The sequence below is a fragment of the Physeter macrocephalus genome, chromosome 1 (assembly GCF_002837175.3).
Source record: "Physeter macrocephalus isolate SW-GA chromosome 1, ASM283717v5, whole genome shotgun sequence".
NCBI lineage: Eukaryota > Metazoa > Chordata > Mammalia > Artiodactyla > Physeteridae > Physeter > Physeter macrocephalus.
The window spans coordinates 21,208,715-21,232,704 of NC_041214.2; positions in this window are offsets into that span (position 1 = coordinate 21,208,715).

Sequence of the window (23,990 nt, forward strand, 5' to 3'; positions counted from 1 at the left end):
TTCCGCCTTTGATCACGGAAAATGTCTTCTAATTTGTCCCTTTTTCATTGTAACAACGTTTTCAAGGCCCTTTCTATTTTTCCAAACCGCATTTTTATAAAGAACATAAATCGCCCCCCGAAAACAAAAGGGCGCGCCCCGGCCAACTGGCGCCATCACGCTTCAGTGTTTCGCGGCTCTAGAAAGTTTGTTGCGTCTTGAAGCTGCCCTCACTGCAAACGCTGGGCTGGAAGGCCCCAGTCATCTGGAGCTCCAGATCGGGGCTTCTGGGAGAAGGGTGGTAACAGTCTGTGGGAGGGGAATGTAGAGGGGACTCCCTTTTGGAGGAGGCGAGACGCACCGGGCCTGGGTAGGCGATCCAAAGGGCCAAGGGGCTGAGATTCACATGGTCAGGACCCAGGGGCAGATGTGTCCCTAGGGGATGTTATGCCGCTTCCTGGCCTCTCCTGAACTCAGCAGGCAGTTCCCGGAAGTAGAAATGGGCGATCCACCTTCGAACCAAAGCCTTTCGCAACCCCTTTTCTCCTCTCCTCTCCCTACTTCCGCAATCGGCAGTGGTCCTTCGTCCTCCACAGAACCCGGGAAATTGCGGGGTGTCAGGAGAGGCTTCCTGCCCGCAGTCAATCCCCCAGATCTTCTGTGGGAAGCCAGAGCATTTTAGGAAATCTCCCTCCCCATAAAAATCCTACAAGAAAACAGAGAAATAGGGCCATTTAATCCCGGGCCACGAAGCAACCTCTTTGTCGAACGTGGCTTTTATTCGGGATGGCAATTCACTAAAAGTCTGTCTCCGGGAATACAGAGGCATTAATGATGTTGATGTCTCATTTGGTGGGATATTAATTATCAAGTTGCAAATCAATGAGCAACCTCTGCTCTTCCTCCCCTACCCCACTCCCAACATTGATTAAGTTTGGATTTCCAAATGTTTTAGGGAACCTCTTTCCAGGAACACATTCACCCTAGAGTTTTAACTTTCTCCCTCTCTCCTAGAAGATCGAATAATTTTTCTAAGATAGAAGCAAGCCAAGACTTCTTTTTTTCTTTTTCCTCCCGTTAGTTATTACTTTAGCGCAGGCTCTGCCCAGTAAAAAAACTAACATCAGCCACTAATACAGTTTAAAACACTTTGATGTCTTGCCAAGAAACACCCTTCCTTCAAGAGAGAAGTCAACATTTGTTTTTCACATTAAATGGCGTTTAGTTGCCAGTGGAAAAAAAATAATTCTGAGGACCACTTTTTAATTCGATGGATAACAACCGCAGGGGTCTAAAAGAAAATAACGACGATAGCTATAGACACAAATAACTAAATTACCAAAACGTTAGTATATCTTCCGGCTTCATTAATATGTAACAGACTCCCCAGTTAATCTCCAAAAGCTAGTGTTCCCCCTGTAAAATAGCACTCTGGGACGAATTGTACATGAGATCAATCACTGCTAATGCAGGAAGGTTTACTGCAAGAAAGAAAAAAAAGCTATTTACACCTTCAAATAGAAGCTTTTCAGATTTAAGAGTAAGAGCCATACATCACCAAGAATAAATGATTATGAATTGGTAAACGCGCCCTCCAGCGATTAGCTATTCGATGCTATTTATCATTTCTTGGGTAGTGATGGTGGTGGAGGTTTCTTTCCCACTTCTCCTTTGCCTATTTTAAAAAAAACATCTGTTTGGAAAGAAAAGCTTGACAAGCAGAGTAGAAGGAGAGAAAAAAAAAAAAACACCGCGGGAAAGTTTGTTTTTGCATATACTCCAAGTCATCAAAACATGGCTGTTGCAGATATAAACGGGGTCATGGATGGAGCGCTTAATAGGAAACAATGCAGTCCTTTCATTGTTTCGTTTGTTATTATAAGATTGCGCATTGAAGTTGACACATCAGCAGGTATTATTTCTTTTCCCTCTGGCCCCCTCTCTTTATTGACCCCCTCCCTCATTATATTTCCCTCCTTCCTCTAGTCCACGAATTCAGGGAGTTCACCATCAGTGCAATTCATTCATTCATTCATTCTTCATTGCTTTAGGAACTTTTCTTTGTGTGTGTGCGGGCGCTGCTTGTCTGCGCTGGCTCGGGGGTGCGTGGCACCGTGCCTGCGCAAGATTACCACCCGGTGCCCCCTCCCCCCGCTCCAGCCACAGTCGTCCAGGGAAACCGTGCTCCCGCCCAGGCATGGGGTCAGGGACTCCTGGGGACCCCGCTTGCTGTTTGCAACACAAAAGCATATGCAGCCCCTAAACATTCCAAGAGAGACAAAGGCTGGAACCGAGGACTGACTTAACCCTGGTGAAAACAAACCCACAGCCTACCTCCTTGGCCCAGTCCGGCTCTGGAGGCAAGGAGGAGGTGCCGAGACCGGGCTCGAGCCAGGGGCTAACAGCCTTAGGCCCCAGCCTTGGCTGGGCTAGGGACGGCTGGTGGGGGCAATTCCCAGCTTTAAAGCAGGGTACAAGGGCGACCCAAGGCGCTGAAAGGGTACGGTAGGGGTGAGGGATGGGTCCTGAAGCTAAAGCCCGCTGAGCTGCTGGTCTGTCCGTCAGCGACGTCAACCTGAGGGATGTTTGACGGGAGAAGCATCCCCGGCGCCAGCTTCGCCTGAAGGTGGAATGACGACGGTCAGCTGCTTGCTCAGTATAGCAGGGGGCTTGGCAGAGCAGAAGTTCGTGGGCAGGGAGTTCCGGAGTCCAGGTCACTATACCCGGACTCACTTGCCCACTGCTCTGGAGAAAGGTGGCCACTTTCAGGCGATGGTTCACGTTTGGTAACTGGACAGCACTCTATGGGGGTGCTTCAAGGGGCCCAGTGCCTGTGCATCCACCTGGGGGATGGGGTGCTGGGTGCTCGAACCGGGACGCATGGGGGAAATTTTGAAGGCTGGTTATTGTGGGCTGCCAGGTTTCCCAGCTGAAAAAAGAGGGCTTGGCACAATTATTATATGCTTCCAGTGCCCTACAAATTCTGATTTAGTTGTGATAAGGTGTTTTTTGTTGTTGTTGTTTGTTTGTTTCTTGAGAGATTTAATATGGCTGGGAGGGAAATTGTGGCTGTAAGTCTGTCACAGCAGCTAACACTCCCTAGGGATCTTTCAAGCAAACGTACAACAGGCCTTGCAGATAGTCTCAAGTTTGTGGTATAGACCCAGGGCATACCCCCCACAGGCAGGAAAAGGCCCCATTTCGGGCTTGCTTTTATGATTGACGTTTAAAGCCAAAGCAATTGAAAAGCATTTTACCTATAAATAAAAAAGGAAGGAAGATTCACCCCCCCCCAAAAAGTTGATAAGAATAGTTGGAGGCTGAATCTTAAGGATCTAATCCTGCACTCCCAGATTTAAAGCATAATATGAAGTTATTATGAAATAAATTAATGTCAGGGAATTGGGAACCAAAATGAAACATTTCTCATTTTTATTTCCTGCTCTATTATGTAAACTTTCCTCCTCCTGTCCCCCGTGGAATCCTCTCCCATTTTGATAACTCATGACAGGCTGGTGTAGAAAATCTGCTTGAAGGATCAGTTCAGACAGTACTGACCTTCAGGGAGTGGATTTCTCTTTTCAAAGCTGGCACAATCCTGTGCTTCAGAAAAGAGAAATGAGGCAAAGGAATGAGCTGAGAAGTTTGAAAGAGGGATACATACATTCCTCTTGTATCTCCCTCCCCCAAATCCTTTAATACTTTGCACTTAACATTGAATCCAGGAAGGAAAAAAAAATTGTTGATAATAAACCCTGTGAAATAAGCAAATCGTCATCGTAAAGATTTAATTTTGCAACTCCAGCAAAGAATATTATTCATTTAATTTCTATTGTTCTTCAAGATTTTATTCTTAATTTAAAATTTTAATGCCATTATTTTCTTCTGTACAACCCATTTTTGAAATAAAGGATATGTTTTCAATAGGGAACATCTCTAAAGGTCTATAATATTATTATTTATCTGAATTTTGTAGCTCTGAGGGCTGTATACACTATGTAATTGCTTTAACATGTTTTCATAAATTACATTCAGAAATGTGTCATAGTAAATTACCTTTGTAATAAAATGTAAAAAATGCAAATGGCTGTTGTCTTTATTACGTTTTAAACCATTGGTTTATCTGCACTATTTCACTTGTCACTTGCACAATATGTTGGCTAAAGGGGTGGCACAGTTTGATACGGAGAGCTGGGTCCTGTGTGTAATCTTGCAGGCACGTACAGTTTGGGTCATTTCCTCATCTCCCGCAGAAAAGACATTATCCAGCTCATATTTACATACTTTTCAATATTTGTCAAACAATCATAAATTATAAATTAATGAAATGTTCAACAGTCTTCAGAGATCAGACTAATGAAGACATTTACCTTTTTGGTGATTTTGAGTCTCATCTTTGCAAGTTTAATGACATTTCAATGCTCATGCTTTATTAGGCTTTATCAGATTTGTCCTTCACTCCTGCTGTCATTCAGATGTTTCTGCAGAAACATCACCTGCTTCAGGTAGAAGAACAAATAGACTCAACCGGGAAACCTTCGAAATAGGGACTCTGTAACCTTAGTTTTAAGAATTAATGTTGAGTTGGGTCTAAAGACCACTGGAAATTTTTACTCTTCTTAAAATTTTTAATGAGACTGCTGTAACATTTATTCACTAGAAGGCAATAACATGGATAGTCAGAAAGATGTAGCGCTGAGATATACTGCGGTTTCAAAGTGATTTACAGCAGCACTATTAGGAACGAGGGAGATCAACTCTGATGCTGATTTCACAGGAATTTTTGGAATGTTTTGAAATTTCCTTTGGATTGAGGATGGGCACACAGTTCGTAAACCATCTCTTGAGTCCAAAGGCAGGGAGCTCATTTAGAACTCGGCCTAAATCTTGGCATCACCTCACTCAGCTTTGGTCCTAGGCAAGCAAAGGACTCCTCTTTTCAAATGTCATCACCCATCAGGAGCTGAATTAACCTTGTGTCCTCAGAGGGAACCCTAGGTATGTGTCTGCTCAGTCCAGGACAGGAAAGGGATGGTGTAAGCGCCATGTGTCCATGAAGTTGACATATTTCCCTGGAAAATGTTGCCTCCCCATGCTCTCATTATGATTGATGGCCACAGGGCTTTTAAATAAAATTATAAGTGATGAATTTAGTTCAATCCAGAGAGGTCAAACGATCAGCCTTGACTTAAGATTCAAATAGTAAATCACATGGAACAAACGCACATCATCACCACCATCCCCAGCCACGACGGAAGTGAGCTGGGGCTTGGACGCCATCTTACTCCAGACAAAGGGCAAAGAGCAGGGGAAGTCTGAATGTCAATATCTCTGTCATCAAGTTGGGTAATTTTATTAGCCCTGTTGCAAATTTTATCAACCCATGTTAGTACATGCTTCCCTGCTGGGCTACCAGACGCCTTGCTTTCCTTAGTCTTGCCCATGAGGGACATGCATCCTTCAGGACATAGAGGTGTTTGGGGAGCTGGGAAGAGGGTCCTGGAAGTAGGGGGCTTATAGTCCTTCTGGATTCCCTGGATTCTCTTTTAGTAGAAAGAGAAAGAGATTGTGTGTGTGTGTGTGTGTGTGTGTGTGTCCATGTTAGTACATGCTTCCCTGCTGGGCTACCAGACGCCTTGCTTTCCTTAGTCTTGCCCATGAGGGACATGCATCCTTCAGGACATAGAGGTGTTTGGGGAGCTGGGAAGAGGGTCCTGGAAGTAGGGGGCTTATAGTCCTTCTGGATTCCCTGGATTCTCTTTTAGTAGAAAGAGAAAGAGATTGTGTGTGTGTGTGTGTGTGTGTGTGTGTGTGTGTGAGAGAGAGAGAGAGAGGGAGAGAGAGGTGGAGTCAGAAAGAGAAGATTTTAAAGGGTGGCAGCCCTAGCTGCAAGCCTTTACATGGATCCATTACGTACCAGTCAGCCAACTCGGCTTGGAGCAGAAGCGAGAGGCTTTCTCTGGGTGGAGAGCAGGTGGGAGACTCCAATTCCCTCTCAGAGCAGGGACTTAAGAGTTTAGCCTTTGCCCCTTTATAAAATATACATCAGGAACGAAACAGCGGCCCATTAAAGGCCACAATCAGAACCTATAAAAATGTTGGGAGCGGCTTCAAAATATTTCCAAACACTACTTTGTTAATACACAACGGAGAGTTATTAAACGGCTTCTTGGTGAAGCTAGCATGGCTTCCGCAATCATCAAAAATTGATATGTACCGCTAGTAAAGTAATTATGCGCCATCCTGAGGATAAGGGAGCGGGCAATTGTTAATCCACTTGCACACCCGTTGACTTGCAGCATCAAGCTGCAAAGAGCTTAATTAAGTCATACACGTGGACTATAACCATATTGTTCCATTGCATTATGCACACTATATCTCAATTTATTGGGACAATTAATGTGAGAGCTCCACCTCGGGCAGGAAAGTCATCCACCCTGCGCGCCCATGTTCCTTTCTATGGATGCTTGCCCAATCCAGAAAGACAAGAACAAGTGAGAATGAAGAGAGAGAGGCGGGGGAGAGAAAGAGACAGATGCCGGGTAGGGAGTGGGGGGTGGAATTTGTCCTAAGCAAACGTTGGCCCCAACGGAGTTGTCTGAATGGGATGCCCTAAAAGCTGAGGCTAAGCAAGTGCCTTGGACAGACCACGATTCACCCCCTCGGAGCGGGACACATGTTTAAGTGGACAGAGTCTCCAGTAGTTTAATTATAATTGCAAAGCTCAAAGCAGAGCCTATTCATTGATCATAAGAAATCTTCAGCCCAGAAGGTCAGGGGTCTGTTAGGACAGTTATGAAAATCAGCTCCAACCCCCCTCCCCTACAAACGTCTATTGGCCACAGGCAGCTTGTTTTTCTGAGTTAAAACTACAGAAATCTTCAGGACAAAGCCAATAAATTTCCCCCTATTTCTGAGCAACCTAGGCACAGACTTCAGTCCTGGAATTCCTCTCTCTCCCACCACCATTCTTGAGGGTGTAGATATTCGACATGAGGCGAGGCTGGAAACTCTGTCTCCTGCCTGGGAAAGAACCTTGGCAGCAGCGGGGGAGTGAAGAGGAGGGAGGCGACTGCGCCCTAAGCCAGGGACCCTTGGCTCAGCTTCCCCCGCGGGAGCGAGAGTGCGAGGCCCTGGGATGGATTTGGACTTACGGTACCCCCTTTTCTTGAGGATGTGTGGGACCTTCACCACTTTTAACTTGAATGCTAGGCAGTGCTCTAATTTGGGTCTGAGGTGTGAGATGCCCAAAGCAGGCAAAGCACTGACGGAACTCTAGTTCTCATTGCCTCTTCAGACCAGGTGGAGACCAGGCATCACCTTTGTGCACTTCAAACATCACAAATGAGTGGGGAACTGCAAGCGGAGGTAAAAGGGCTTGTCATCTACGTGCCCCATAACGCTGGTTGATGTGAGCCAGCCTCATGGCTTGTGGATTTTTAGCTCGGTTGTCCCACAAGATGGGGACGTTGATTATGACAGCGTATTTCAGAGCTGTGCCTTGGATTCCGATCTGCTGCTGTGCCTCTTTCCTGCAGGGTCCTAGAGCAGTTGGGGGCTTCAGCTTCCATTCTGGGGCCGACCGCACCTCTCCACCCCCTCCGCCCCTTAGGTCTGCTGGGGAGAAGGCAGAGGTTTCCCCCCAGCATCCTCTGTGAAAAATACCTGAGCGGGAAGGGAAGCTCCGAGGTGTGAACTTGGAGTGAGCAGGGCGACCCTCTCAGTCACCCCCTGAGTCTTTCTGCTGTTCCCCTTCCCCAGCTGGTTCCCTTCGCTTCCAAAAGAAAAGTGAGCGCCTTGTCATTTCCAAAAGGTCTTTCCCAAAAGGCCTTTTCCAACCCAGTTCTGGAAAAGCTGGAAGCTTTTTCTAGAGTGCGGGCACTGTTGAGAGACCGGGGTTGGGAATGTTCCAGGCCTTCCCGGAGATACCTGGGGTTCTGCAGCTCCGCGCAAGGAAAGGAGGGAGACAACCAGGGACCCACTGGGGCTAGATCAACTCGGGTGGGGAGAGCTGGTCCGATCTCAGGACTGTCGAGATTTCTGTAGGGTTCCAGGGGCCTGAGTCTGGATCTCTAGAGCCTAGAGAGTGAGAACGTGGGTCCGGAGACTCGCTTGTTTGGAGCCTATGCTTCGAGGTAGTGTCACCGCAACGCCTACGTCAGCCCATAATAAAAACAACAGCGGAAGTAACACTGACAACACACTAGTAAATGTTTATTGTACTCTTTCTCTAAGCGCTTTGCATTCACAGTCCCATATAAAACGAATGAACCAAAACCCTCATTTGAAACAGATTCTACTTTTATGTCCATTTTAGAGATGAGGAAACAGAGGGCTGGGACGTTAATTAGGATCCCTCAGCTAGGAAGTGGCACGGCAGCTACTAGAAGCAGCGAGCCCCCGAAGGACCCACTGTTCTCCTTGCCTGAGCTGCTTCTCCCCTTCGGCTTTGGGGAGGCTGGGGCAGCTCAGATAGTGCCTCCCTCGTCTCCGCCCCCGCAGGATCGCTGAAGTCAAGTCTCCAGTACTAATCCTTGCTCTTCCTGATCTCTCTGTCCTCTTTCCCATCCATGCCCCAAACCCCCTGCAATTTGAGGGGTTGTCTTTTGGATTTAGACTAGGATGGGCCAGGCCCAACTTGCTAAATCCTTCTGAAAACCTGCCCCTTCACACCCAGTGCCTCAGCCTAGAGTTGCAGTGATTCTAGGACAGAGTCCATCCGGAGGCCTTCCCGGAGGTGGTGGCCTAACTCGCAAACCAAACTAAATCCTGTCAGGGCTGACTCTGAGGGATGGGGTCCTGGGTGCCTTCCGACCCCACCTCCCGTCTCGAGAGGAAGAGTCCCAGGTGTTAAGTCCTATCGTCCGTTTTTACTGCCCCCCCCATTTCTCTGCTTAGCCAACATCTGACTTCAAGAGCAAGGTTCAAATAGGATGTATATTAATTTCACAAGTCCCATTCCAAGTCGGGAAGGAGCCACTGTGGCCCCTCCAGTCTGTTCCTCTTTGACGCCCAAGGATATTTTAGGGACTCTTTAAGAAATCTGCTGGGACTCTAACTAACTCCCTGTGGGTTGGGATCGCAAGGGGGGGCTCCCTGAGGGCACAAAGCTGAGGAAAGAGTCAACCTCCTCTGATATTCCACGATTGCGGGGTGAGGGGTGGTCAGGCGGGGTGAGATGAATATTTGTCCTTATCTTCAAAGGCCTTAGCTGTCAAAGGCCCCGGCATTTGAATCAACCTGATGATGGGCCACAACAAGCGGGCCTACCGCCTTCCAAGTTAGCTTCTCTCTAGACCGCGCGCGCTGGAAAGTTTAACTCTATTATCAAAGGGGAAATTGCAAAGTGACTTCTGCAAATCCCAAGACAGGGTCTCACCAGCAGCTCTGGGGTGGGGAACCAAAAGAGAGGTGGAAAAAAGAGCGGGGGAAATCAATTGAAAAAAAAAATACAGATACACGCGGGATTAAATAAACTAAGAAGTCCAGCCGGCGGAATTCCAGATCTGGGTTTTGAAACCGAGAGGGTCTCTCTACCTTTGGCCATCTGGCTGTTTTAAGCTCTGCCCCATGCTGTATGATTTTAGCTGAAAATCTCTTCCGTTGCAGTTTCGCTTTTATTGAATTCATCAAAAGCAAACTTTCCCTGAGTTTTTTTTTTTTTTAAGAAGGCTAAAATAATACGCCGACCACTGTGACATTCTCCGCGCCCAGGCCATTTTTCATAACGCCGCGGATCCGCTTTTGTGTCTCTGAGGCGACTAAACAGATGAATAACGAGCAAAGTCTCCCGAAAGTAAGCTAGCAGCTTTTCTCAGCTCGAAAAAAGTTAACTGGAATGAGAGGTGCATGTAAGAACTCACACCCAAAGATGGGGGCCACACTTTTATTACTCTGAATGACAACGACGTCTTTTTAAAAGCAACTAACTCTCACACCCGCGCGCGCGCGCGCACACACACACACTCACACACACTAGCACATTTGCGCACACAAACCACACAAACTTTAAGCCTTGTGAAGCTGCCCAGGTGGTGTTTAGGAAATTTTGGTAAAGAAAGAATGAAGAAGTATTTGAGGCAGATTCTAGCTGGCAAGATGTGAGAAGGGTAAAAGCCGGTTTTATTTAGTTTTGTTTGTTTTTATTTTTATTTTTACATTGCAGCTAGTTTGAAAGTTGGTTTCTGGCAAGAGGAAAGAAAAGGCTGCAGCACTAAAGGAAGAATCAAAGTGTTAAAAGGACGCTCAGAGTGTAGTATTGTGGCAGGTCGGGGTAAGTTACTTTTTTTTTTTTTTTTTCCTGTTTTCTCTTTGGTTTTGGAACGCAGTAAAAATGCACTTCGGGGAGAGTTTTCCTGTTGGTTTTAGGGAAGAGAAACTAACTCCAGGCTCCCTCCTGGGTTGGCTGCCTCCTGCGACTTTGCTCTGGTTTTGCGGGTGTTTTACAGGGAGGCGCTTTCTTCTCGAGCCCTGTCATCACGGTCCCAGAAGCCCTGGAGCCCTAAGTGCCGGGGTTTGCAGAGCCTCCCCGGCGGCAGAGGCAACAAGTCCTGCCCTCTAGCCCCGGGCGAGAGCCGCGCCGCCCAGCTGTTGAGCCAGGGGCCCGCCTCGCAGGAATGAATTTTGCACGTGTAAACTCTTTGCCTGTGGACGCGCACAGCTGCGACCCTCGGGTTGATCAGCGGAAAAAACTCTTCCCTTAAATGGACGGTTTGGAAAAACTCAGCCATTGGTTCTCGCCAGATGATTATTGATGCAAAGTAAACCCTAGGGTTGGAGCGCGCGCGCGTTTGTTTAACCCTAAAAGTATTCCACTTCCGAGTTGCTCAAACTGACATCCACTCGAAATCGTTTGTATTTTTTTTTTCCAGGGGTTGGGAAGATAACTAGGAATGATCTGTGGGAGATGGCGTAGACATGTATTAGTGAGAGGCATATCTCACCGGAAAGCGATGCCCCGTGTTCGCTGAACTCTTTGAAAGTGGCCCCAAAGAAACTGGAAAGGCGGCTCCCAGCGCGCGCGCGCGCGCGCCCTTTTCCACAAACGTGTGTTGCAAATGCGTAGTTAAATGCACTTTCCTGTCACGAACCCGCGGCTCTGGGATTCGGTTTTGTGGTTTGAATAGTATTGTTGGTCTGCTGTATATTTCATGACACCAATATTTAGGCACCCGGACAGAGTGGTCGTTCATTCAAGCACTAAACAGCGACTTGCAAGCATCTGCCGTGAGCCAGATTTTATTTATTATTTTTAGGTCACCCCTACTCAGGAAAGTGGAATAAACACGTGCTGCGCCAAAGGTTGGGCAGAGATGATCCACGTGTTGGCAAGCACGTCTTTGCCAGTTATTGCCGAGGAAGCCCAGAGAAACTGACTTAGGCAGCCAGAGAGAAGTTGACAAGAGAGCTAGCTGATCGCGGGGCGATTTTGTTCATTAGCAGGCGCGACTCCTGCGCCTGGGTCTGGCGGGGCGAGCATATAAGACGCAACTTTTGCCCCATTGGTTCGCTAGGTGAATTAGCACATACTGGGACTGAACAGTCCTTGACCTCTGCCTTTATGTTTGCACAAATGTTTGCCTAAAACACAATCGGCCTTGACAAGGGAGCATGCTACCGTGTGACACTGCCTATTCACCAGATAGATGTTCCCTGCCACACACGACCCAGAGCAGCCTTTTAAATAGCTTAGGTATTTGTACAAACCGTATAAATTAATGTCGGATGATTGCTAGTTGCTGGTTAAATAGAAGACAATTTGGGTGTGGGATACACATCTCTCTCTGGTCTGTTTTTTTTTTTTTCCTTCAAAAAAGTCGATAAGATAATCAGGAAACAAAATTGGTAGTGAAGGACAGTTTATATTTGGGGGAGTCAACAGATTCTAGTTTGATCACATCCATGGCGCAAGACTGTAGTTCTCTCACAAATGACTTTTCCACAAGGATGGGGAGTGGATGGAGGGAGAGGAACGGTGGGGAGAACTGAGGGACTAATGCTCAGGACAGTTGGTAATGGGGAGGTTTGGGAAATGAACCCGAAGATCCTGGAGGATTTATTGTTCCTGGAGGAGCCATGAGAGTCCAGAAGCTCTTGGGGCCCCTGGGAACCCTGTGGGACTGGGGAAGTTTTCCCAATTCCTGAGCTTTATGGTTCTGAATACTTCCTCCAATAAAACTAAATACTTTAGCAGGTGGAGAAAAACGTCTTGTAAAAGTCTAAAATTGGTTTAAACCCTCTTTTTAACCCCCACATTGTAGATCTGAAATGATTTAGAGGGCTGGGCTGTCTTTCCCTGAACTTTGACATAGAGGAAAAAATGAACTTCCCTTGGCTGTGTTTTCTAGCTGGGTTCAGAATTTTCCACATTCTTTTCTTTACCATCAAGATGGCAAAACCTCACCAATTTCCACGGCTTAATTTCTGGGGCAGATAGAGCTGCAGAAACACAGAGGACAAATTTAAAAGAACAGGGTCATTTGCAGTACTCTCTTTAGGGAGTGTCATTCCTTTGGGTGAGAGGAGTGCTTACTTTGTTCCAAAAGGATGGAGTTGACCAGGGCAGCACCAACTCATGCCACAACCCGGGTATGCAGATTTGAATGTCTGAGAGCCTCTATGATTTCTCCAAACATTGGCCAGGTCTCTTTCAGGTTTCTTTTAACCGTCTGCAGGTAGAGAGGAGGGTGGGTCACCAGTTCTCCTTGGAAGTCCCTTCTCATGTTCTCTGGGCAGAATTTACTTTCTCTCTCTGGTAGGCTGTGGGTCAGAGCAGGGGGATGTTTGCTTAACAAAAGCTTTGTTCCACATAGAATTTTGGTGTAGCACAAAAGTAGCAGAAAGGTATAAACAAGCCCAGAATGCAAAAGAAAAAGATATATTTGAGAACAAGCACCTTGCAGATAATTGGAATCAGGAGAGGCTTAAAAGAATAGTAGACATAAGTGATATAGAAGAAAATGAAGGAGACTACCTCTATTTTTGAATAATTTCCCCTTAAGAATTTTTTCGTGACTAGGTAGATTTGTTAGTTTATCCTTATTATTTAATTAATAATGTGGTAGGTCTGAGCCATTTCAAAACAGTTCTGTAAGTTTCACAGAAAAGAATGTGAATGTGTATTTTGACTTTAGGCTTAGAAATGTAGGAAAATGGATACACATAGAAATCATACTTAAGTCCTCAGAGGATATATGCTTGTTTTCTTAAACTTACAATCATTTTAACGATTTTTAAAAAATTGTTTCATTTAAAAGTAAAACGACTCTAGGTATTCTCTTTTCTCTCCCTGCCCTTCTCACCCATTCCCCAATCTTTTAGAGAATTTAGAAATTAAAGATATAGGAATGCACATTTTAGGGCTCTGTCTTCTGAGATATTCTACAATGACATGGTGGAAGCAAGGCAGTAACATGTTTCTAGCCTCCAGCAATATGTTTCCAGCTATCCTATAGTTGTACTTGTGGTAGATGAAGTTTGTTCAGGCTCATGGGTGAATTGGGACCTAGAATCCACAACCCAGGATGATGAATATAAAAGACTTAGGTTCAAGTCTAGTTGTTGTAAAAATCAGTTTAGGAATTCAAGAAATTTCCAGTTTGCTTAGTTTTAAATAGATACATCTAACACATCTAGTTAGAAAAATATCTGTTATATAAAATATATTTCACATATATTCTAGTTATCAAAAATTATTTAGTCTATGTGCTCATTTAGTTATTCAAGTATAATGAATCACATTGAAGAGAGATGATCAATTCGATCTATTGCTGGACGACATCTAGAAAGTGTGCATTTCTGGCCAAAGCTAAAATACCATTAAATATCTATACTGTGAAATCTGTAGGTGGTTTTATCTGGCAGTGTTCAAGACAACATATAGTAATTTATTGATACAAATGAAGACATAGCATAATTGCCAAAACCATTCTTATTCAAGTGAATAACACAACTTTAATGGAGAAGGAGGAAAACTTTTTATCATTTCTGAAAATAATAGAGCTTTTATAGTAATGTTATTTTCCTTAGAGCAAAAAAAAAAGAAAGATGTAAACAAAGATGTAAAAAAAAATGTATAGTTTATAACTATATTTGAGAAATTAAGGTTAACTGATTTATTCTTCTGAGTTGAGTAGTTGAGAAAATCCCTGCTGAAAATTCATTTGCATATGAAATTCACATTCATTAAAGGTAAAATGATTGCATTTGGCTGACACTAAGACTGTAACATTTTTTAGATGGTTCTATAGTATTCATTAACTTCTGTTAATAATATTCTTACTGACAACTATAAAATGACATCTGCCAGAATCTGTGAAAGTTTTTATTTTACTATGCAGTGAGATTAAAGTGAAAAAAGAAAAGTTAGGTTTCAGGTGCTGGAGGTAGCACCCCAGACTTTCCTCCCATTCTATCCCCTCAGAGATAATTCTTTTCCACTAATATGTGCAGAGATGGCTTATAGTCTTAATAATCCTCAACAATTACTTGCTATTAAATTCCATTCTACCCAGAACGTGAAATCTTGCAGATGGTTAGGAGGCATGTGAATTTTACTATTAACGACCGAAATTGAGTTGAAATAGCCCAAATATGCCCCCTCCAGGCATTGTGTTTGTGCATGTGAATAGCCAGGCTGTGTTAAAGTCGGGGTTCAGAGACCACCTGGTTGGTGACAAGTCTAGGTTTTCTTGGCACAGAAGAAGAGAGCTCTTCTCACCTCCATCTTGATACACAGTCTCTGACCAAATAAATTGTGCTATTTCCAACGCCTATTGCATCCGACATCAGGCCCTAATAACCTACTCCTGGCAAAGAGAACAGGGAGGCTGGGGCAATACTGAGCCGGGCTTGGGTGCCAGAGGGCATTTGGAAGGGGCCACGCCAAGCTTCGCCCAAGAAGTGAGATTTAAGACCCGGATAAGCAGAGATTGTTCCTATGGACAGTCGTGGAAAATCCCGGACGTCGAGCAGTCTGGGCCCCCATCTTAATCCTCTCTCTGTCTCCCTCTCTCTCTCTCTCTTTCTTTTTTTTTTTTTTTTTTTAAATGTTAAAGTTGTGAATTCAGAGTTAAGGAGGAGGGAGCGGTGAAAACATCAGAGGGGCGCGCGGGGGCCCAAGCCCCGGGCCCCGGGCAAGCGCCCGCACCTGCAAGCTCTGGGAACCACGTTCCCACCTGACATTTCAGGAGTTCCCTTAATTTGCCAGCAGCGCTCAGCCGAGCGCCTGTGTTAATCAGTTACTCTCGGAAGCACATCCCCCCAGGGAGCGAGCGAGGCGGGTACGGCGAGCGTGCGGAGAGGTGGGGCTCACTCTCGGATTTAGCCCAGGGCCGGCTGGTGCGGGAGCGAGGGGCCGGGAGTAAGGTTTTCCTGGCTCCCGACGCGGTCGCGCACGCTTTTCGGATCCCCGTTCATTTGCATTCCCCGCCCCCCGCCGCAGCCCGCGAGACCAACCCTGCACCCCGGCCGGCTCCAACCTCCCCACTCCGCTTCTCCGACACCTCACACCCTCTCACCCTTTCCTACCGCCTCAGCCCTTCACATACCCGCTCCTTCCCAGCTCTTCCCAGTCCCTCCCAGCCCTTTGACTTTTTTCTTCCTCTCACCCCCTTCCACGCAACCCCACAAGCTCCGCATATGTCCTGCACCCTCCTTACTCCTCTCACCTGTCTCATATTCTTCACCACCTCACCCCCCTTCGCCCCATACCCCGTTATACTCCTACACACCCTCTCACAACCCCCCAGACTTCCCTGACCCTCCGACCTCTGCACCTCCCTGATCCTTTTACATCAGTCACTCCGCTCTCCTGCCTTCACACCTCCTCATCCTCCACACTCCTCACATGCCTCCTGGCATTGCTCCCAATTCGTGTACCCGCTTGATTTGCATCTCCCACACCACTCACGCGTACCCCATACTCAGACTCCTACTCTCACTCAGGTACACGAGCCAGCCCCTCAAACTGCTTTCCGCCTACTGGTATTTGAGCTCCTCTCTCTCTGTTTTGGAGAAGCTAACTTCCATCCTCTTGCCCTCCAATCCTTTCTCCCTCCACACCGGAGGTTAGGATCTCCCCTGTCCCGTTCTGGACTTCTCTTTTGGAGAAGAGGGCATGGCTGCCTCCGTTTTCACCCATGTGGAGCAGCTGGAAGCCAGTCCTCTGATTTGGCTTCTCTGCTCTCAGTTTTCCGCTTCAGAGAGCTTTTCCTGGACTCTCCTTCCAGATTTGTCTCCCGAATTCAGAGACACAGACTCAAAAGTGTAACAGTTCCATCATCAGGGTGGGAGATAGGGTCCTTTAAACTGATGGTTCTTCAACTCTATCAAGCTTCAGAATCACTCAGAGTCTGTTAAAAAACAAAACAAAATAAAACAACCAGAGATTGCTGGGCCCCACCCCCGGAACTTCTGACTCAGTAGACCTGAGATAGAGCCAGAGAATTTGTATTTCTAATGAGTTCCCAGGTGCTGCTGAGGTTGCTGCTCTGGAAACACATTTTGAGGAAATTTAATGTCTCAGCAGTATGAAGGGATCCTGTTGTACAGTTAGAAGACAGAGGAAGGTCCAAAGAACATAGACGTTCAAGAGCAGAATGGTGCTGTCTAGATGCGAATGGTGCCCTAAACTTTTCCCAAGCCAGAAGATAGTTTGGAAGTGTGAATTCATTCTCATGAAGGTTTAGTTTCTCAGAAAATGACCAAATCATCTTCATGGTTAGGGCTTCTTCCATGAGAGGAAGGGGAAAAAGAAAAACAGGTTGTGTCCAGGACATGTCTTTTCCTAAGCTCTCAGTGTACATTTTTCATGAGGCTAATGGTGTTTAGAACTGGGGGGAATTGGGTCTTGGGTCACTGAAATGCTGGTCACTCTGGGTAGCTTTACTGTCTGTGAGCCTTGTGGTGTGTGTGTGTGTGTGTTAGAGGGTTTGCTGACTACCTTTGTGGTTAAGCTTCATTCTAAACAGATAGGAGGACTCAAGGCCCTACAGAATTACCTTCTCTAGCCAGGGTAGTGGTTACCATGGTTACCTCCTGGTCCTTCACCATCTGCTTGTGAAGAAGCATCACAGACCTCTCCCTTCGGTCCTTCTTGAAGGCTGGAATGTGGCCCAGAAACTTTTAGCCAGTTCATGTTCTAGGGAATGGTTGTCTTAATTTATTTGGAACTGCAAATGTATGTGTATAAAGGAGGAAAAACATAAAAAAAAGAAAATCCCTCAAATTCACCTTTCTTAGTGTGGATATGTGTGTGTCTATGTGATATGCTTAACCAGTTAGAGAATACATACCAGAAGCAGTTATGATGATAGGCAATAGTTTATTTTAGATTTGGGTTTACTTGACAATATAAATCCCCAATCCTGGTCAGTTGGGTCAAGAATATCTCTATACATTTGCTCCCACCTGATTTGGCCAACTGTTTTCAATCTCATTTTCGCTAGGTTTAGTGACCAAGGCAGAAATTTCTAGTCTGCCTTTGGAGACTATGGGTCTGGTCTAGGGATTAGAGTTCTGTGATCTTGATTAGAGTTTGTACAGCCTTTTCTGTGTTCACAAATCCTTAGCAACACTTCAACACCCCCAAATTTCCCATCTTATCTCCTCATGTTACAAATAACTATACCGTTCTAATATACATTAGGAAAAACCTAACTGTACTAATGTGTTTCTCTTATAATCCTGTTATTAAAAATGACTGGAATTTTGCTAATGCATAGCTTTTTTCCTGGTTTGAAAAAAAAGTTAATCTTGTCAAATGTCCCTTTGCTAGCACATTTTCTTAGTTGTATTCTAGCCCAAAACATTACAGACATTACTAAAATGTTTCAAGAGATCAGCAGGCTACCAACTCCTTGAGAAATGCTAAGTTAGATATCAACTACCCAAACAATCCAATCATTCAGATTTTTAAAGATTTCAAGTTGGTCTTGCTTTCCTTTCTCCCACTATAAGATCTCTGTATATTATTCTCTATTTTATTGAAAATTGGAGCTTTACCCAATTTTATTTTATTTATTTATTTTATTTTTAAATAAATAAATTTATTTAATTTATTTGCTTTTGGCTGCGTTGGGCCTTCGTTGCTGCGCGCGGGCTTTCTCTAGTTGCGGCGAGCGGGGGCTACTCTTCGTTGTGGTGCGTGGGCTTCTCACTGCGGTGGCTTCTCCTGTTGCGGAGCACAGGCTCTAGGCGCGCGGGCTTCAGTAGTTGTGGCATGTGTGCTCAGTAGTTGTGGTTCGCGGGCTCTAGAGCACAGGCTCAGTGGTTGTGGCACTCGGGCTTAGTTGCTCCGCGGCATGTGGGATGTTCCCGGACCAGGGCTCAAACCCGTGTCCCCTGCTTTGGCAGACGGATTCTTAACCACTGTGCCACAAGGGAAGCCCCCAATTTTATTTTAAATTGGAGCTTTTAAATATAGAAAGCCAGAGGTTGCCAAAGGAATTGGATACTTAATATTTAGTCCAAACTGAGTAAAATTTTGATGTATATAAAGTTCACTTATTAACTTTAAATTGAGATGAATGTAATACAAACCTATTTGTGTTTTCTTCTATCTAACTAGAAGATTCATTGGGACAAAATCAATCTATAAACATGTTGTTTGCATATTAGACCCAGATGTAACCAGTTCAATTAATATTGCTACTCTAAGTCGTGAGTGATGAAACTGTTATCTAAAGAAATGCTTCAAGTATCTCAAGTTTGAGGTTCTTACAGTGGTCTTGGTATGGGGAGAATGGCCCAGGTATGTTTTGGCTCAGAGATGTCTCTCCAGAAATATATTGTGGCAAATGACATCTGACCATTATAATAATATTGTTACTGTCACGTTGGGAAAAAAAACCCCGCTGAATTTAGTGTCCATTTACAGATGGTTTGGCATTTCCCCCAACTCTCTAATCATCCTTTATGACAAAGTATGGCTGTTGATTGTTTCTTGACTTCTGGTGTCTAACCATTCCCTCCGGGCTGGGTAAACCCCTCTTCTGCCCCCTAGCGGAGGGTTTGACAGTGCACCAGAAGCAGGACAACCAGTGATTATTTGTGGATCACCTGCTGTGTGCCAAGCACTGTGGAGGAAGCTGAAGAGTGTCCAGGTCCGGGCAGAGTCCACTGCCACGCAGGGGCTTTGTAAGATGCTTTAGGATTGAGCTTATATTCTAGCTTTGGGTCCTTGTGGCTTCTCACCTGGGGGTCTCTTCAGAACCCTGATCTCACCCATGTTGCACCTGGAGCCTGACAGGATGCATCTCTGGCCACCAGAAGCTCCTAGCTACAGCCAGTTTGAGATGGAGAGTCTGGCTGCCCCTTGGCGGGCCTGGTTATAATTTGCGTCCTCGTGTATAGAGCTGTCCAGTTTGACCTGTAGTTACAACCAATCCTGGATCAGTATTGTCAGACCTCGGTTCCACCACACTCTGTTTGAAGAGCCCCATTTTGTGCAGTGGCAGCCACAACAAAACCCAACTTTCCTCTGTGACTTTGTTCTTTTGATTTTTAATAGATCAAAGACGTGGAGGGAGGAAGGAAAAGCAGGGGAGGGGGAAAAAGAGAGGGGGTAGGGATTGTTGTCGTGTCAAAATGCCGCGCCCATTTGAGGCCACTAGCCCCATTAGAAGGGAAAAGTGCACGGAAAAGGGCGAGAAACCTGCGCTGGGCGCGGCATTGTTCGGGGGATTCGAGCTGCGGCGGCTGCCGCCACCACCATACAGTAGAGTCACCATGGCAACGCAACCTGCTGCTGCCGCCGCCAAAGTTGAAGGCGCTTGAAAGGGCTTGAAGAGACCAGACTCACAACCCTATTTCAGTTCCCCGTGAACAACGGGGCGAAAACGAAGCAGAGAAAGAAAGGAGGAGGAAAGGAAGAAAGAGAGGACGAGGGGAAGGGGGGGGGGGCGGGGAGAGAGAGAGAGACAGAGAGAGAGAGAGAGAGAGAGAGGGAGACGGAGAGAATACGAATGAATGAGCGAGCGAAAGAGAAGAGAGAATATGAGAGAGAGGGAGGGAGGTGGAAGGCCAAGAGAAACCCCACCCCAGGCCAATGAATGCTGGCATTGTCCCTTCTTTTTTGAATCTGATTTACCATATCATAACCCCCAGGAAGAAGAAAACATCAATATCCCGAAGGAATGGAGATGTTTCTATGGAAAACCTAGGAATTTTAGTCCATAACAGATCTGGTGTAAAAAAAAAAATCAAAGAGATCAAAGGCAGAGCTCCCTGGAGTATAGATGCGTCTCTGAATTAAAGATAGACGATGCAGACTACAAAGTACTTTTTTTCTTCTTTATTTAGTCCTCTGTTTCCATTTCAAGGGAGGAACTAGCCTCGTCATATCTGAACTAGACCGTCATTGAGAACACGGTCTTGAAGGGGAATAAAAGGAGGAGTGGGGGCACCATGAACTCTGCTTCCCCTGCCCCAGCCTGGTTTCCAACCATCTTCCAGAGTGGCTGTCAGAGGAGGCGTCCGCCTGGCCCCCCTCGCAGAAGGAGGTCCTGGCAAAAGCCCACCCTCACCCTCAGTCCTACAGGGGCACGTAGGAAAAATGAGATCTGCTGAGATTAGGGGGAAGGGGAGTTGTGTCAGGCTGGCTTCTTGCCTCACCAAACTAAACTCAGGACAGTCAAGGTCGTGGTATGCAGTTCTGGGGTGTGGAGGAGACAGCAGGATCTTTAGACCTAGATGTGGACTGGGGTGGGGTATAGAACACCCTGGGTCTGGAGATTTTAGGGCAGCCCCACTAGTTGTCTTTGCAGTTGTGGGTTCCTGGCAGCTCTTCCAAGAGAGAGGCTGGCCAAAGGGGAAGACTTTCAGAGGGGCAGTTCAGTGAGGCACCTCCTTCCTTACCGCCCCTTAATTTGCACGTCTAAGAAACAAATTCTAAATGTTTTTCGGATACTCTTGGCAAGAAAGACTAGCTGACTTCCACTTTTCCTTTTCTAAATCTGAGGCAAGTTGCAAAGTCAGGGCTGGGGATTCCAGGGCGTATCAGTAGAAGAGCATGGAAAGGAACAGACCAGCAGCAGTCCTAGGTGAATGTCTTGTTCACGTGCACAAAGAGAATTCTCTGGCCTGGCCTGCGCTGGGTGTGTGTGTGTGTGTGTGTGTGTGTGTGTGTGTGTGTGTGTGTGTGTGTGTGTGTGTGTGTGCGCGCGCGCGCGAGCTCTGAAAAGGGCTGCTCCCATCCGCGGAGCTGCTTGTGGGCTTGCCGTCCTTCTTCAGGACCTTGTGGCTGGGACATTAAAACAATAAATTTTCAAAAGCTTGAGGCTCTCCGCTTCCTCCGGAAAGAAGCGAAGATAATCAGCCAGACGGCCTGGACGCGTGTGGGGGGAGCTAAGCCTCCAGAGGCCGCGCGCCTTTGCCCCGCGAGTCCCCCCTTCAATTTCTCCAAAGCCAACACCAGCAGACGAATATTAGAGAAGTCAATTAAGTTGTTTGCAAACACGCGAGGGCCGGAGCGCACCACGGAGGGGAGAAAGCCGGTTCCCCGGGTGGGATCAGCATCTGTACCGGCTGCCAGCGGCCCCGGGGTCAGGCCCGACACTAAGTAAACAGTGCCGCGGCCGAGGGGCTCCTTTGTAGCGACCGCAGCCGTCCAGCCGTGCATTGTCTGGCCAGGGCTGGAGACTCCTTCGCTGCCCCGGCGCCAACTCTGTGCACAAAAAGCAGACCAGAGCGGCCTGCACACATCACCTCCCATCTCCCCCTAGGCCGCCAGGGCTTGTCTTCTGTCTCTCCTTCAGCAGCCCAGCCTCTCTGGACATTTTTGCTCCTTAAGTAACTGAGCAAGGGCGCAAAAAATCCAGAACTTGGGGAAGAATGGGCTGGGGGTGGGTGAAGGCAAAAAGACCCCCTCCCTTCCCAAGAATGGGGGTGAGAAGTGCATTATTACAGAACAAAGGAATAGGAGGTTGGAAATCCCAATAAACCTGGTGGAAGCGAGAACTGTCTTGTTAAACAGGGGATCTTTGTTTATCCTGAGTTGTCTGTCTTGGATAAGCTGGTGTATATGTGAGAAGACAGAAAGCGGGGGCGGGGTGGGGGAGGCGGAAGGGACCAGGGTAGTACCATTCCCTGAGCTGTGGGGTAGGAGGGTTGGTCTTGGGCTCACTCAGGGGATGCGACAGAAATGCCCCAAGGGTTCAGCCGCCTGGGTGGCACTTTGCAGGCCTGAATTTCTGCTAAGGATGAAAATCGAAATTTCAACACCCTCTCCCCACAACACCTGCTCTCCCCCCACCCAGCAAGGGTGGGGAGGGTGCTGGAAGCACTGGGGAGGAGTAAAGGGAGCACAGGATCCAGAGTTTTAAACTGGTGTTGTCCAGTTCAAACTCTCCCAGGGCAACTTCAACCCATGCCAGCAGGAGCTTGCTAGGGTGAAATGACTTTTCCCTCCTAGAGCCCGGAGCAAGAGGGGTTGCAGGCTGAGGGAAATTTACCGAGCAGCTAGCACTTGATGGAAGTACAGGAGTGGCTCCTGAGATGACGCCTCTTATAGCTTCCAGACCCATCACCACCCCAAACACATTCTTCGGACTCTGTGGCTCCCACTCAAGAGGGATCTATGGGACACACTTCTCAGAATTACGTTTTGAGCGGCCAAGTCCAAGGCTTGTCCAGCCATCTGGGGCCTGCCTTTCAGGCCCTCACTGAACCCAAAGTCCACAAAGCGTTTCAGATCCTCCGAGAGACAAACGTGAGCCGCCTGAGCGAGAGCGGTGCCCCAGTCCAGAGCCGTGGCTAACGACCCTTGCCAAAGAGGCAGCCACTCGCCTCCTTGCTCTGGGGGGGGGAAAAAAACAAAACAAAAGTGTTGGCTGCTCTTCTCTCGGTGTTTGGCGCTAGTTCCCTCATGATCCCTTTTCTCCATTTCGAGAAACAAATATTAAATTCCATTTTGAATAACAACGGTCTCCCAGACATTGGAGAGTAAGACCACTCATCTGGCTTAGGAAGTTGGAGGCAAAAGGGTACCAAAAGCTTAAAACGCTGTCAGGGTGCTGCTGCTGAAAAATCCGCTAGCACCTGCGACTGAATAAAAACCTCGGACCCTAGAGAGTCAAGTGTTTCAAGCACTCAAGCTCCTGCTACATCTCCAACAATGCTCAAGAATTTTTATTGTTTTCAGCTTTTTTTTTTTTCTTAGACGACCGAGAGAAGAGTAGAGGGTAAACTGAAGGCTAGAGTTCTGAGAAGCAGAAGCTACAAAGTTCCTGAGACACAAGTGTGCGGACGCGAAGCCTTGAGCTCCCAGCCCATCCAAGCTGAATCGTCCAAGTTTAATTAACACGAAGAATGAATGAGTTTTAAACATTCTGACATTGGCTCTAATTGCTTTTGTGTGTGTTTTCATGTGTGTAAAAGATTTGTTTGGGGAGGGGGCGGGGGACCTCAAACCAACTACCAGATTCCAGGAAGTCTGTCTTCCTGTTTCCCTAACCAGGAAAACTGTAGGAATTAAAAGGAGACTTTTGAATGAACGCCGGCGCCTCCGGCCCCGGCCCGCTGGGGAGGGGATGCGGCAAGCTCGTTTTTCTTGTCAGTCAGTGCAGAGTCCTGTGGACAGATGACAAGGGGACCGCGAGCCTCCCAGTTCGGTCAGGTGTGCAGAAGCTTTCCAGCAGCCCTCTTCCCAGAACACTTATTTGCAACGTGCAGGGTTTTGTTTTTCGTTTTTGTGTTTGTTTGGTGAGACATTTGCCGAGGACAACTCCGACGGCAAATCGTTCCTCAGGCGGTGGTCCAGATTCCTCAAATAGCTGGCGCTCGGGGGCGCGCGTGGCAGAAAAGACTGGAAGCCCCGCCAAGCGATTCAGCCTCAACTCTCCAGACGCTGTGCTTGGCCTCTACGTTGGATGCGAGCCTGCCCTGCTTGCGGGGCTCCCCTATGGATTGGAAAGGATGTGGGGAAATAGTGGGTAATGGTGCCCCATCCCCAACAAATACACAGGGTAATTAAAATGACACAGATGCTGGTGTTGGACTTCGCGGTTTCTGCG